The sequence below is a fragment of the Lagopus leucura genome, unplaced genomic scaffold (assembly GCF_019238085.1).
Source record: "Lagopus leucura isolate 7727_CA_CO unplaced genomic scaffold, USGS_WTPT01 141-6_obj-0_obj, whole genome shotgun sequence".
Taxonomy (NCBI): Eukaryota; Metazoa; Chordata; class Aves; order Galliformes; family Phasianidae; genus Lagopus; species Lagopus leucura.
The window spans coordinates 14323-28355 of NW_024968530.1; the positions used below are offsets into that span (position 1 = coordinate 14323).

Genomic DNA, 14033 nt, shown 5'->3' on the forward strand with positions numbered 1-14033 from the left:
GACGAGTGGAGGGCAGAGACATGGCAGCTGCCCACAGGTTGGCATAGGTATGGTCTCATGCTTTTCTTGACTGAGCACCCTGTCCTGCTCTGCTGGGCTTTGCTGCTTTCCTGCTTGGCAGCATGAGCAGAGCCCACTGACACCTCTGCATACATCCAGCTCCCCACTGTCTGAGCTGCATCCCATAGGACACGGTCTCCAGAGGTCTGTGGGATGGGGTCAGCAGCTCCATCCCGCCGTCCCCATCCCTGCAGCACGTGCATGCAATGCACAGCTCCTCTTACAGCTACAAGTGCTGGCTGCATTCTTGCTGCTGGAAGGAGATGTTCCTTTAGTTCAAGTGCCTGCTGCCTCCTGCACTGTGCTGACAGAGGGTTTAATCCCTGCTGACAGGCACTGTTTGTACAGGGGCCGTGCTTGCAGCCTGGTTCTTGTTGCACAGTGGTTGCATAGCAGAGGAGCAGGGCAAGACTCCTCTGTGCTCTTCTGCAGGACGCGATGGCAGACGAAGATTCTTGCAATAATGTGATAATTGCACAAGCATTAGCAATGTCTACAGAGTGGATGGGAGAGCAGGGAGGGCTGGGCTCCTGCTGCAGGGCTCAGCACTGGGCTGGGGACTCCCTGTGCTCCCATTGCTCCTTGGTGCCCCCCGCCCCATGGTGCCCCTCAGCTCAGAGCTATGGGCAGCACTGAACTCCAGGTCCCTCCCAGCAGCTCCAGCCATGACACATGCACAAAGGCACCTTTTTATAGGTAGGAAATTATAGGTGCCATGACTTCAAAGGCTTTTGCAACAAGAGCTTTCCCTTTGATAAGTGACAGCATCATTAATGGTGATTTATTACACGGGCTATTTCGACAAACAGAAATAACCAGTTTCTTTTCATTTGGCGCGGTGGTTCATTTTGCTCTGGGCTACCCAGACATACAAGGTGGCTGCTAACAGCTGTTTTACTGCTGGTAAGACATCTCATTTATTAACTTGTCATCATGTGTCATAAAGTTTAGCAAAATGCTAGATGATTGTGTACTTAAGCCAGGTAATTACCCCATTATTAAGGCTGCCTCCTTTATTTATTTGCTCTTCTGGTGGTTTGTTCCTACCTTTGCTCTACATACTGCCTTAGTCACAGGGCACGGGGATGCACTGCCTTGTAATTAGTGCTATGTTGGCCTCCACGCTGCATTTAGGACATGAAAGGTGTCCTGCTGGCTCGTGGGGATGGGAACACAGCACTGGGGTGACGCTGCTCAGAGGGGTTTCATGCCCCCAGGGCTGCCTCCTGCCCCCACCTCTGAGCACCACGAACATGGCCATAACAGCAGAAAGAGCTGGGAAAACACCTGTGTTGAAGGTGTCCAAGAGCTGGATGCCAGGGAGCGCAGGGCAGCATGCTGCCGTGGAGTTGGATGCTGGTCATTGGCTCCACGTAGCTTTTTTGTGCTGTACTTTGGTGCCATACAAAGATTTGTCTTCTTGGGCAATGAGAGACTTGGGTGCTGCCAGGGATTCCAGCATCACCTTGTCCCGCTGTCCCAGAAGTTGCCCTGAGTCCTTTGGGTGATGTTTCTCTGAGAGGTGCTGCGGATTCAATTTCTGTAGCTCCCCAAGGTTGGGAGTCATCCCAAACTGAGAGATTTTCTGCAGTCTTTCTCGAGGAGCTGGTGCTCTTTTAATACAGGAGAGTGTATGTTTGGCCATGGCCACGTGGAAGGAAAGATGTGCTCCCAGGGATCAGAGGCAGTTGAGCAACGCAGTAGCCGTGCACAGGGAGAGCCTCCACCCATCACTTATTAAAATACCATTTTTAGTACAAAGAGATGTTAGAAGTGAAAATGGGTGAAATACCTCTTACATCCCCCATTGATTTCCCGGGATATTTACAACTGTGGTGCTATTGATCTCCCCAAAGTGCTGGATGTTCTCACTCGTTATGTATGATGCTCACAGTGAGAAAGTATTTTTGGCAAAGAGACCATGAGCACGCCAGAAACATTGATCCATGAAGATCAGGGCTGTAGCAGCATCATTGCCCCCAGATCCCCCCACAAAGCGGTGCTGAGCATCACCCAACAGCTGCCCCAGCCCTGTCCCTTCCAGGAGCACAACAGCAGCAGCGGTGCTTCCCTGCTCTCATCTCACAGGTCCAAAACCCTGTGGCTCCACTTTGGGCTGAGCCACTGTCACTGCTTCTCCTTGAACCACAGCAGGAGGGACAAGAAGGCTGTATGTTCAAGTCAAGTTCAGGAGCTCTGCAGAAGCTCCTATCTCAAGTACTGCGCTCAAGCATCAGCCCAAGGGGCAGATAAAGGCTGTGGGTCACTCTGCTTCCCTGAAACTGCCCAAGGATGGCAGAGACAAAGCATCGTCCTCATCCCCAAGACACCCACATCCCCAAGTCACCTACATCCCTGACTGTTGGGTACAATCTCCTATCGTCTGCAGCATGGGCTGGCTCCTGGATGCCCTGCCTACTGGAGCCCCTCGCTGTGATGGTGTGGGGATGGGGAAGGAGCCTCCAGCTTGTGTTTCTCCACTCAGGGGGGGAATTTCCCTAGGACCACTGCTTTGATATTGGGTTAAAGTGCCCTCCCAGCAAAGGGCACAAGTGGGGTTTTCTCGCTATAAGAGCTGCCACCACTTTGCAGCCTTGCAGCCAGTGGCCGGGGTGAGGTTCCCATTTCCAGACCCAGCAGCTGGAAACTGACCCCAGTTCTGGTGAGTGCAGTCCCGGGCGCTGCCTCCAAGCGCGGTTTCCAGCAAAGAGCCAGAGGGAGCGGGGTGCAGGAAACCGCGTGGTGTAAAGTTTCTGGAGATCCTTTTGCCGCTGTGTCAGCCCCAATTACATCAGTCAAAGCGCATTATGTGGCTGGCGGGCTCTAATGGGAAGTGACAGATGTGACGGGGCGCGGGCGGGCGCTGGAACCAGCACTGCGATCCCTAGGGATGGGTCCCCCCTCCCCTCCTTGGGCTGCATGAAGCTCTCCCGAAGAAAAATCCAACCACTGAGATTCAGAGGGGATTCTCACCTGCTATCCATCCTCCCTGACCTTCGAGGTCTGCGGTTATCGACGTTTTGCTCCAACCGAGTCAATATCAACTTCGAGGGCCGATAGACAATAGGAAATAATAAGCAGCGTACAGTTAGTATTGATTTATGATGATTTGGGTCTTTTTGCGTGAGTTTCTCCCATGCAAAGCGGCTCTCAGCCTGCAGGGTTTGTGTGTATGTTAGCACTGAAAGATGTGGATGAGAGCAAGGGAGATTTGCTGCAAGCTTACAAATATCTTGTAAAGAACACGAGGAGTGAGTTACAGCCACCTGGTGTAGAGAGTTGTGCAGGTCCTGAAAACACTCAAAAATATTGAATTAGGTGAACCCCACTGCTTCCCTTCCAGCAAGGCACTTAGAAAGAGCTTGGAAACAGCATCAGGTCCCATTGGAGGTGGGATGATGGTGTCTGAGCTGCAAACAGGAATCAACTTCGTGAGACATCAACAAGGGAAATGGCCAAAGTGGATGAGAAGTGTTTTCTTCTTTGCCTCCCTGGAGGGGAACACTTTGTGCTGTGCAGTGGGGTTGGTATGGAGATGTCCCTGCAGTGGGGCTGCCTGTGTCCCCATCACCATCCCAGCCCAGCAGCTCTTTGGGGTGGGTGTTTTCCTCCTCACTGTTGTCAGGATGTTTACAGAGCTCAGAATCAGTCCGGAACCCGGAGATGTTCAGCACTGTGCTGATGGGGTCAAGAGGCTGTGGATGTGTGTTGCACACCCAAAAGGCAGTGTGAACTGCCAGAGCCAACGTGAGCTCCCAAACCCATGGTAACATCTCTAAATCTGGGAGTCACCATCCTAAACCCAGGGTGCCATTCCCAAATGTGAGGGTAACATTCCCAAACCTGGGTTCAACCTTCCCAAACCGACAGCAATTGTTCCCAAAACTGGAGATAACATTCCCAAATTGGGGGATAATATTCCCAAACCTGGGAATAACATTCCCAAAGTGGTGATAGCCTTCAGCTGAGCCCTGCACCCTCAACGCTGCAGCGGCATTCCCTGCCCGGCTCCCTTGCTGGCACGGAGGCAGATCTGAGGAGCTGCAGGAAGTACATTTGTTATTGGGAACGCTTTGATATTTCACATGTGAAATGTCTGCATGCTGGAGGAGTTCAGGCATCTGGCAGGAAATTACCATGAATCCTGTTTCTCTCCGCAGTCACACACACGCACACCGCTCTCCTTCCCTTTCCCTTCTCCTTTCCTCGCCCCGTACGTGCGCCTTCCCCTTTCCTCACCCAGACCCCAGGGAGCATCCCCAACCCCATGCCCTAGAAGCACCTCTGACCCCGATTCCCTTCCCCAGCCCCAATAAGCAGCATGAGAACAGGTTTTCAAGGAACACAGAAGGGGTTTTGGGGCAGCACACCGGGTTCTTTGTGCACCTCTCCCTCTGTTCTGTCTGCTTGGCGAGCCCTGCAAGCCCCGGGGTGGCTCTTCATGTTGCTTCCTGCCCTCTGCACTATCGCTCACATCAGGCTGCTGTCAGGTGGCTCCGCTCCATATCACGCAGTGCGGCCCTTGCCAAAAAAATTATGACAGTATTAAATGATTTTATTACAGTAAACTGCAGATTGCACAGTGTAAACACAGGTGGTGCAAGACACCTCGCTTTCAACTGTATCCATGCCAGCAGGAAGAGCAGGATCCGACCCCACGTGGGGTCTCCCCCTGTGCCAGGACCCTCTGAACCTCAGCTTCTCTGGGCTGTGTTTTGGGGCAGGTTTGTGACCCAGTTTGGGAACGGCCCTGGAAGTTGTGGGGTCAGAGGAGAGCAAAGAATTCCTGCCCTCCCTAGAACCAACGGGGCTGCATTTTGCACATGGCCTTAAGTTCTGTGGTGTTTGTTCCAGAGGGGGAGGAAAATCTGAAGGGGGATGAACGCAGTCCCACACTGTGACCTGCTTTGTGTTTGCCCTGGAGAACTCGGCACACCATGGGGTGTGCTTCTCTGGAATCAGGCAAAAAGAGAAAATCCCATCGGATGCTACCAAAAAAGAGCAGCGTGAGGGTGGTAGAAACTCCACAGCTGCATCCAGGGACAGGAGATGGCGGCATGAGGTTTGTGGCATGGAGCTCAACACACAGAGCTCAAGACATGGAGCTGGTTGCACGGAGCTCAATACATGGAGTCCCTGGAGGGACAGGAGCAATACCAAGGCTGGATGTGAACAGAGGCCCTTTGAGCACCAGCCCTGACTCATGCAGAACTGCCTGCAGGAAGGACAGCCCCCGTCTGCCCTCTCCCTGCTTTGCCCAAAGTGCTCTGGAGTGCGGGCTGTCTTTTTCCCCCTCTCCTTTTGCTTTTACAGGTTTCATTTTGGCTTTGATTCCAACAAGTTTACTGACAGATTACTTCATTTTAACTCTATGGCTTTCCTGTCTTGTGGGAGGCATATTTCTAAGTATCATATTTATCAAAAGGACTGTGCAAAAACAAGGGCCAGAATTACTCTTTTGATGGTTCCCCCAATAAGTACAACGCAATAAATTTTTTGGGGGAAAGGAAACCCGAGTGGAGACCTTCAGAGCTGGGTCTGGGTGTGGGGCACGGGCACAGCTCCTCCTGCCCCGGGGGGGGGGATGCATTTCCCCCCCTGTGACTTTAAATCAGAGCAGCATTTCCATAAATCACGCTGAACACTTATTTATTGGACATAGTTTTGGGGCTCTTAAAGCACGGAAAATAAATTTAATGGAGCGTTTGGAGCATTTCTCCAATCTTTTGAGGGATTACTTGGGGAATTTGTCAACGGAGCCAAGCACAGCAGCTTGATCCAGAGAGATGGGAAAGAAATTATGGGAGATACTCTACAAAGGCCCAGGTGTACCCTAAATCACATCAAAAAAGATTAATGTCAAAGCATTGCTTGCCAGCAGAGTTGATTGGCAGCGCTGCAGCTTATTTAATAAACTATCATTTTAGCCAGAGGGTGACTTTAATCTGAATTACATTTTCTTGTTTTGTTGTACGCCACACCAAGCGATTTATTGGAGGCTGTTGCATACCTCTTAACCTCAAACACTGCAAGAAAGAAGACGGGAAGCCTACAGAGCCCCGAGAACCTGGAGCCAGCAAACCCTGCTCATTCCCTGGGCTGGGAGCTCTGCAGTGTGCCGAACTGAGCCACAGCAAAGGGCCCCGAGGCTGCCCTGCCCCTCTGCAGCTCTTCTCCCTTTTGAAGCCATGAGGAATTTCGCAGAGATTTCCAAAGCCTTTGGGGAGACCTTATGGAAATGTGCAGCTGGGGGAGACCGGAGCGCCCAGGGGCCCCTTAAGTAACGTTTGTGCAAACGGACAAAGAAATCCTAACTAATAATGAGTCCCGTTCCAAGGTTATGATTGAGTTTTTCCCCTGTTCTGCTTGATATTTCTGCCAAAGAAAGAAAAATCCTCGCTGAAGTCTAGCAGGAAATCCAATAAAATTTCTTCAAAAGATGGGTCTGACATTGAAAAATAGCAAAATTATAAAAGTAGGCCTCAGAAAAGAAAAGGGGAGAGTTATTATATCTGGCACCTAGCGAGGGCCCAGAGCTCCCTCTCCAAATGAGCCATCACAGATTGAAAGTGTTTAGCTTCCCGTTGATTAAATACGGTGAAGGACCCGAGGCGTGCCAAGCCTTGGGGATCGAAAGTTTGTTTTCAGTCAGAATGTGTTTTCAGTCAATGGAAAAAATGGTCGGCCTGCGCCGGGGTATGTAACTGAGAAGCCTCAGGTTTGGAGTGAGTAATGGCTGTGATGCAGAAATGCAGGAGGGTTGTTAATCATCCGACCCCAGCCCCCGTAACTCAACTCAGCAACTCCTACGACTTTGGAAGTTGTTTTTTTTTTTTCCTTTTGCTCTTTTAGAATCTGTATATATACGTGTGTGTCTGTCTGTATGTATATATATATATATATATATAGGTCATTTTCCTACATTTTGTTTTTTTTGCTCTTGTTAGTATTGCCACCTTTCCCTCAGTGGTCCACCAGATATGGGGCTCTGTGCTCCTGCCTGGGAGCCCTCCCTGCCCTTGGGATGGGGAGTGGGAGGGGGAATGGGGTGGGAAATGGGATGGGGAATGGGGTGGGAAATGGGATGGGGAATGGGGTGGGAAATGGGATGGGGAATGGGGTGGGAAATGGGATGGGGAATGGGCAGGGGGGAGTGAGTGGCACGGATAGCATGGCGCCTTCCAGTGAGCCCTGCTGGCAAAGGTTTGGAAATGGCTCTCCTGGAGAGGGCTGCGGGGAACTGCACCTCCCTGCAGACAGAGGGGGCCATTGAAAATATCCTCCCCCCCTATTTATTTACTCATTTGTGGCAGAAGAGGAACCATTTCATTGCTAGGTTGGGCCACCCGGCTTAGAGCAAAGGCTGTGGCTCGTCACCACTGTGAGCCGTGCACCGGGAGATGCTCAGGGCCAGGGACACGCAATGCTCAGCCTGCAGGAGCCAACAGCCCCTTTCATAGGGAAAGCTGGGCAGATGGGAAGGATCAAACAGACCTCCGTGTCCCCTGGGGTGAGAGCAGGGCAGGGCTCGGGTTCAGCGCCGGGTCAACAGGTCACTGCTGAGGGGAACATGGGGTGGCTGTGGGGACATGAGGTGGCTGTGGGGACACGGAGTGGCTCCTGGGATGTAGTTCAAAGGCCATACAACAGCACTTGCTGCATAGGAAGCCTGCATAAATCATCCCTACAGTCTCCTGTACCAGCTCCCTCCCCAACCTCCCCATCCTCCCCATCCTTCCCTATTCTTCCCATCCCTCTCCATTTCTCTCCATCCCTCCCCATTCTCCCTATCCTCCTCCTCTTCCCCATCCCTCCCCATCCCTCTCCATCCCTCTGGATCCATGGTGGCCTTCTCCACATGCTCCTCCCCATCACCTTCCCACTCCCCTCCATTCCTTTCTTACCCCCACATAAGGTGCCTTTATCCATTAACATCGTTCGCCAGGCTGCTTCTCATTAGATAGCCAACAAATTCCAGGAAGACAGGACACCCACTGGGCCTAAATGAAATTAGAGAACAGAGCAGTGCTACAAGTGGTTTAATTCAAATTATAGCAAGACGTTATTGCCAACTGCAAGTGCTCAGAACCATGAGTCAGACCCCCACAAGGAATGAGACAGGCTTAAAAAAAACATGACTTGTTAAGTATATAATTAACTTTGGGGTTATTTTTATTTACCTTCCAGTTTTTAGCCTTCAGGAGTCAAATTCCTGAGCTTGAATGAGTGCTGGAAACCACTAAAGATCAAAGAGAGGGGAAGAAGAAGAGAAATCTCCCACACTCCCATGATGTTGGGGACTGAAAACACCACCACGTGTCCTGGGAATGGAGATAGCATCTCTGGAGCTAGGATTGGTGTGGAAATCAAAGCCCAATGCTCCTCCAAGTCAGGAGCTGTGGGCAATGCAAGTGTAACTCTCAGAGGACCTCTGGAACAAAGCAGAGTGCTCTGCTCCAAAGCAAGCTCCATGCTCTTCATAGAGTCAGAGAACCATTGAAGTTGGAAAAGACCACTGAGATCATCCAGCCCAACCACCTTGTAGGTCTGCTCAGGGGACTTTGATCAGGCAGCATTGTGAACCACATGCATGAGCCAGGGGCACGGAGATGCTGCAACGGTGCATGGGCCTCATCCACCTGCATGGCTCTGCAGAGAGTAAATCAGCAGGAAGGGGTAAACACCCACAGAGTATGTGGGTATAGAAGTGCCATGTCTCACAGGAGCAGCCCCACCTTACACCAAAGCATCTAACCCTCTGCTCTCCGTCCCAGGCTGTTGTCTTCACCTGTTTCCACTGAACAGACAGTACCCTGTTATCTTTCATTGAAACATCACGTCCAATTTCTCCCTTGATTAAGCCCATATTTTGCTTGGCTATAAGTCAAATAGAAGAGGGCTGCACTCAAGTGAACTGATTTTGGTTTACTTGCCAGTAGGTAATTTGATAGACAATTTGGCAGGCATCCACTCCAGAATTAAGCAAACCTGAGCAATAAAGATGTAGAAAAACAATCCTTAAAAGCCATAATGAGCCATCTAGTTCCATTCAATAGCAACTTGTCCCACTCTCACCCCTTCTTCCATGCATGGTGCTGTGTCTTGGTGTCCATGTGCTGGGCAGGGAGGGGATCCTTGGGAGCAATGGGTTCTGAGCTCTGGTTGCATCTCAGCTTAGGAGGACGTGCTGACCGTGAGCTCAGCACCCCAGCAACACCCATCCTGTGGGGATTCATCAGCACTGCACTGCTTTAGCCATGGCCAGAGCAAAGGGGCTGTCAGCTGCCGCCACGCCGCTCCATTCCTCATAATGACATTATGTATTGCTGGCATTAATCACGCTGCTAGGTAAGCATTATGGCACTTTTATGGTAGCTTTGAAGCTAATCTGTCACTAATGCCTGCTGGATTATCATGATTTCTTACACTTGTGATTCATTAACTCAGATGCCTAATAGAATTAGTATTAAACATCTTCCATAGGCTCCTGCCTCAACACGGTGTGTTCTGAAAGCCCTTTCAGCATTGCTTTGTGTGGCACTAAGTGGCATAGCAGCACATTGTGTGGGGCTGTGAACCAGGCACTGCAGCACCCAGGGCACAGCATGGCTGGCACAGAAGGGGTTAATCCACTCTGGGCACTGCTCAATAGGAGTAGTGTGATTATTGCCTGGCCCTGGAGAGATCCCTTCCCCAGGCACTGCAGTGCCATTCCTCGTAGGGTGATTATTCCTAATGATCAATATTAATTTTCAATGCATTCTCTGAGGCTTAGAATAATTTTCTTGTTTAGGATAAGATTTGGGCTTTGAAGCAGCCTGAAAAGAGGGATCATTAGGATTATTATTATTAGTGTTATCGCTATTATCTTGGGTTTTAAACAAAAATCCTATTTAGATACCATCTCCCCCAGCAGCAGGTTGTGCAGACCTTTATCTGCCTGCTTCCCTCTGCGTGCTGTGGGGAACAAACTTTGCAGCTGTTATTTGTAATTCAGGGCCAAGACCAGAACACGGAGCAGCACCGTCTGCTGGGTTCTGCTGTGTTCTTGTTCCAGGGCACAGATTTCTGGTGTTTGGTGCAAACCTTAAAACTTCTTCACCATGTGGCTTGCATAGACCTTGCATTTAGTCTGCCCTGGTTTTGGGTGCTGAAGAGCTTTGGTTCTTGCCTGAATTTCCTTTATAAAACCCAGAAGTGTCCCAAAGGAGGTCTTGGCTGGGAAAATCCTTCCCTCGGTGCCCGTAGCAAGACGCCAGCCCTGCACGGGGCTCCATGACTTCTCTCAAATTGGAAAAGCCACTTTCCAGCAGAGTGTCCCAGTTCAAAAGGAGGCAAACAGAGCGGTCCTGGCACCGGATGAGGGCTCCTCACTGCAGCCTTTGTTTCTGGGAGTGAAAGAAGCGCTCACAGGACGGCAGTCAGCCGGGAGAAAACTTTAATTAGGGTAACTGGAAGGCGGATTTTAACCAACAGCCGCGGGAGGCCGGGTTTGATCTCCTTGTGGGACGCAGCGTGTGATGAATGGTGGCCTGTGGGGGGATGGACACCTGCCCCTCACATGCTCCGGCCCCCGGCGTGGGCTTTGATCTCTGGGGGGAGCAGTGCAGCGCATGGCTGCGTGCTCTTGGCTGCTTTCATGTGGCTGAGGGGGGTCTGGGGATGGCAGGGCTCAGCCTGGGGTCAGCATGGATCACCGTGATCACAAGTTCTGACCTTGAGCCTGAGGGTCCCTGCGTCCCTTCAGTCCATGGGGTTTCCCCTCCTGTCTCTCCCACTGCCTGTGGGGTCTCCTCCATGGGGTCAGCCTGCCTTTCCCACACCAAAGAAACCATGCAGTGTGGAAGGAGCGGTGTCCATCTCCTGTCCTGAGCTCTGCTCACACATTGCTGGACGTGGGTGATTGGCACTGGCATCTTTGTGCCTGGCATGGGCCCGGGGTTATTCTCAGCACTGACATTTGTGCCAAGCTGGCAGCGGGGGAGGGGGTCTGGCAGGGTGAGAAAGGGGATCCCGGTGGCTCCGGTTTCAGCCTGACCTTGAGAGTGCCCAGGACCCCCCCAGACCCTTCCAGACCCCATCACTACACAGACACCTGAGCATAAGGGTGGCACCAGGATGCTCCGTGCTCACATCCTCTGCAGGCAAAGGATGAGGAGCAACGCACTGTAATGTGCAGCTCACTGCAAGCAGAGAACGTCCACATTTTGGGGAGAGAAATGGCTGAACGAAGCTAGAAACAAGTGTGGGAAAGCCCATCTCTGTACTGCATAAATATAACAAAAACAAATTTCCAAAAGCCCTGGACAAGCCCGGTAAGTCTGTAATGTGGTGTCCTGTTTCCTAATCTCTCCAGTAAGGAAGCAGTGTGCTGAATTTAAAATATCCCTCTGGTAAATGCTAACTATTTAAAGAGTGCTAGGGTCTTAGAAATGCAAAACAAAGATTTGTTGATTAAAAACACATGGTTTGTTCTGGAGGCATGAGTAGCCAGAAAAATCAGTTCTGACAGTATTTTGGCTTTTTCAATCCCACAAGACATGATGGTGATTTATTATAGTGATGTCAGCTGTGGTTGAAAAAAGTTCCCTGTGTTGTCTTAATAAAAGCGCTTTACCTTGAAATCATTAAGCTCTCAGCCTGTTTGTTTGAAGCAATGATGGTGGCTGCAAGCGGTCCCCTCTTCATCACTCGGCCCTTCAGTGCAGCATTCGACTGCCTGGGGCCGTGTGTGAAATCTGCATGGAGATGAGGATGGGGTGGGCAGTGTTGGTACGCTGGCTGCGAGGTTTTGGTGGCGAGGAGGAAAACTCGTCCCCACCACGCTTCATTTTGCTGCCAAGATATATAGGTGTCATTTGCTGTGGGTATGGAGCGATGGAAGAAGTATGGCAGAAATAACCTGCTGGGCTTGTCCTGCCATCCCTCATCCCACTGTGAAGGCAGCTGAGCTCAGCAAATCGGATTAGAGATGATTTACCTGGGGCATGGCACAGCGGCATCACAGCGAAACCAAAGCGCAGCACCGCCGAGCAGCCCCACGCTGAGCGCAGCTCCGACTGCATCCCACCTGAATTCTGGGTCTGTTGCCCTTTGCAGAGCTCTCAGCAGCACAGCAGACCTGCAGAAAGCTGCAGACTCCCCGAGCACAGCTTGCAACTCCTGATTTGCAGGATCCATGCAATGCAAATGCAGCGTGCAGACTCCAACCTGTAGGAGGTGCTCCCTGAATCCCACACGCTGCAGTCCCTGCTGCAGGCCGCCTCTGCCTCCATTGCAGCACAGCTCTTGATGTGGGAACCGTATTAGAAATAATGCAGATGTTGAAAAAGCTCCATGGGTTGTTTACGCTGAAGCCCCAGTGTATGGTGGATGGGAGAGTGCATAGTGTGAGCTGAACTCTGCCCCTGCTGAAGCACATGGGAATGTTACCAGGGACGGGCGCTTGGCAGATAGAACAGATCATATATTATCTGCCTTTGCTGGAAGAATGATATTTTTCCATCAGCATGATTATTTTTATTTGACTTTTAAGTTGAGCTGGAAGACAGCACGGCTTCCATCCATCACTGCTGCGCCTATTAGAAAATTAACCAAGCTTCATCAACTTTGTGCATGGCGTGTTTCTGCGGCTGTACATCCAGAGGAAAACAACTCCAAAGGAGAGTGGGACACGAGGAACACAGAGCTGCAGGAAGGTTTGCAGGACCCAGAGCACTTCTGCTGTGAAGTGCAAGAGGAGGGACCTCAGCTTCACGTGCTGCAGCTCCTTCCTTGGTTTGCTGGATACTCCTTGAAGCTCTTTGCAAGCACCTGGCTCATTTTGTGCTCACTGTTGCAGAAAAATACTCTGAGCGCCAGTTCTGTGTCCTGGGGATGGGGATGAGATATGCATGGATGGGGAGAGCCTCAATCACAGCCCCTTTGGCTCTCTGGGTTGGCAGATGGGGACGGGGCTCCCTGCAGAGAACCACAGCAAGTACAAGGAGAGCTGGGCAGAGCAGCGTGTGCCCTGTCCTGACCCAGTGTGCCATAGCCACTGCTCCTGGGTGCTGGAACCTCAACTGCACCACGGAGCTGGGGGTCTCCTCCTGTTCGTGTCTACAAGCAAATTAAAAATTAAATAAATAACCGTGCTAGTTTACAAATAGAACTGTTACTTGTTACTCACAGTATTAACAGTCTCCTTTTATTTTTTTTATTTTTATTTTTTTCTTTCGAGGCTGTGAAAGACGTTTGTTTCAGTTGCCAACATCTCTACAGAACTAATGTGGGTGGATTGTGACAGATATAATTTCTCCATCCTACAGTTTCATCAACTTGAGTTCTGTTAAACTATACCCGCTGGGCTTAGCTCCTTTTAAAGTTTCCGCTTTGACAGGTAGATTTATTAGTCTTGAAATTTGTACAAATCAGATGTCACTCGTGGCAACTTGTCAAAATGTCAGTCTGGTGAGGGAGGCATGAAAGGATTTTCTGGAGAGAGACGGGAGGCAGGCTTTAAAGAGCTCGAGCAAAGCAGAAGAAAGGAGCTGGGAGGGACGGCAGCCTGCTTGATCCTGGGGGTTTTGCTTTATTAAATATCTAGCGCCATACAGCGGGAGATGTGCAGGATCCTGCCCGCCCAACATCAAGGCTGTCAACATCCGCCGCTGGCTCCCATCGCGCAGCCAGCCGAGCTCCGCAGCTTGCTCTGTGTATTTAGGGCAAGGATGAGGTGTGGGGAGGGGAAAGTTTGGCTTCATTTTTCAGGCTGTTATATGTCTGCAATGTTGCATTGCAACCCTGAGCGTGGAGCTGCGGCGCAGGCACTGGAGGGCAAAGCACGTGTGGGCTGAAGGCAGGGAGATAGGGAAGGGGAGAGAGGAGTGGGGAGTGATGGCAGCAGGGTTCATCCTGATCCTCATCCCATCCCATCCTCATCTTCATCTTCATCTTCATCTTCATCTTCATCTTCATCTTCATCTTCATCT

At 50.9% G+C, this 14033-nt stretch overlaps 1 long non-coding RNA gene across 3 annotated transcripts; it reads right to left on the reverse strand.

Moving 5' to 3' along the window:
- Nucleotides 1–830: 830 nt before the first annotated feature.
- Nucleotides 831–14024, reverse strand: LOC122193701. 3 transcript variants are annotated; one of them, XR_006182954.1, is made up of 5 exons: nt 12041–14024; nt 7965–8060; nt 4431–4581; nt 3034–3104; nt 831–1793 (listed from the first exon to the last, which is right to left on the reverse strand). It is a non-coding gene; the product is annotated as an uncharacterized LOC122193701 (long non-coding RNA). The 3 variants fall into 3 exon arrangements; XR_006182955.1 differs by having other exon boundaries at nt 4447–4581; nt 11678–14024; XR_006182953.1 differs by having other exon boundaries at nt 11678–14024.
- Nucleotides 14025–14033: the final 9 nt, after the last annotated feature.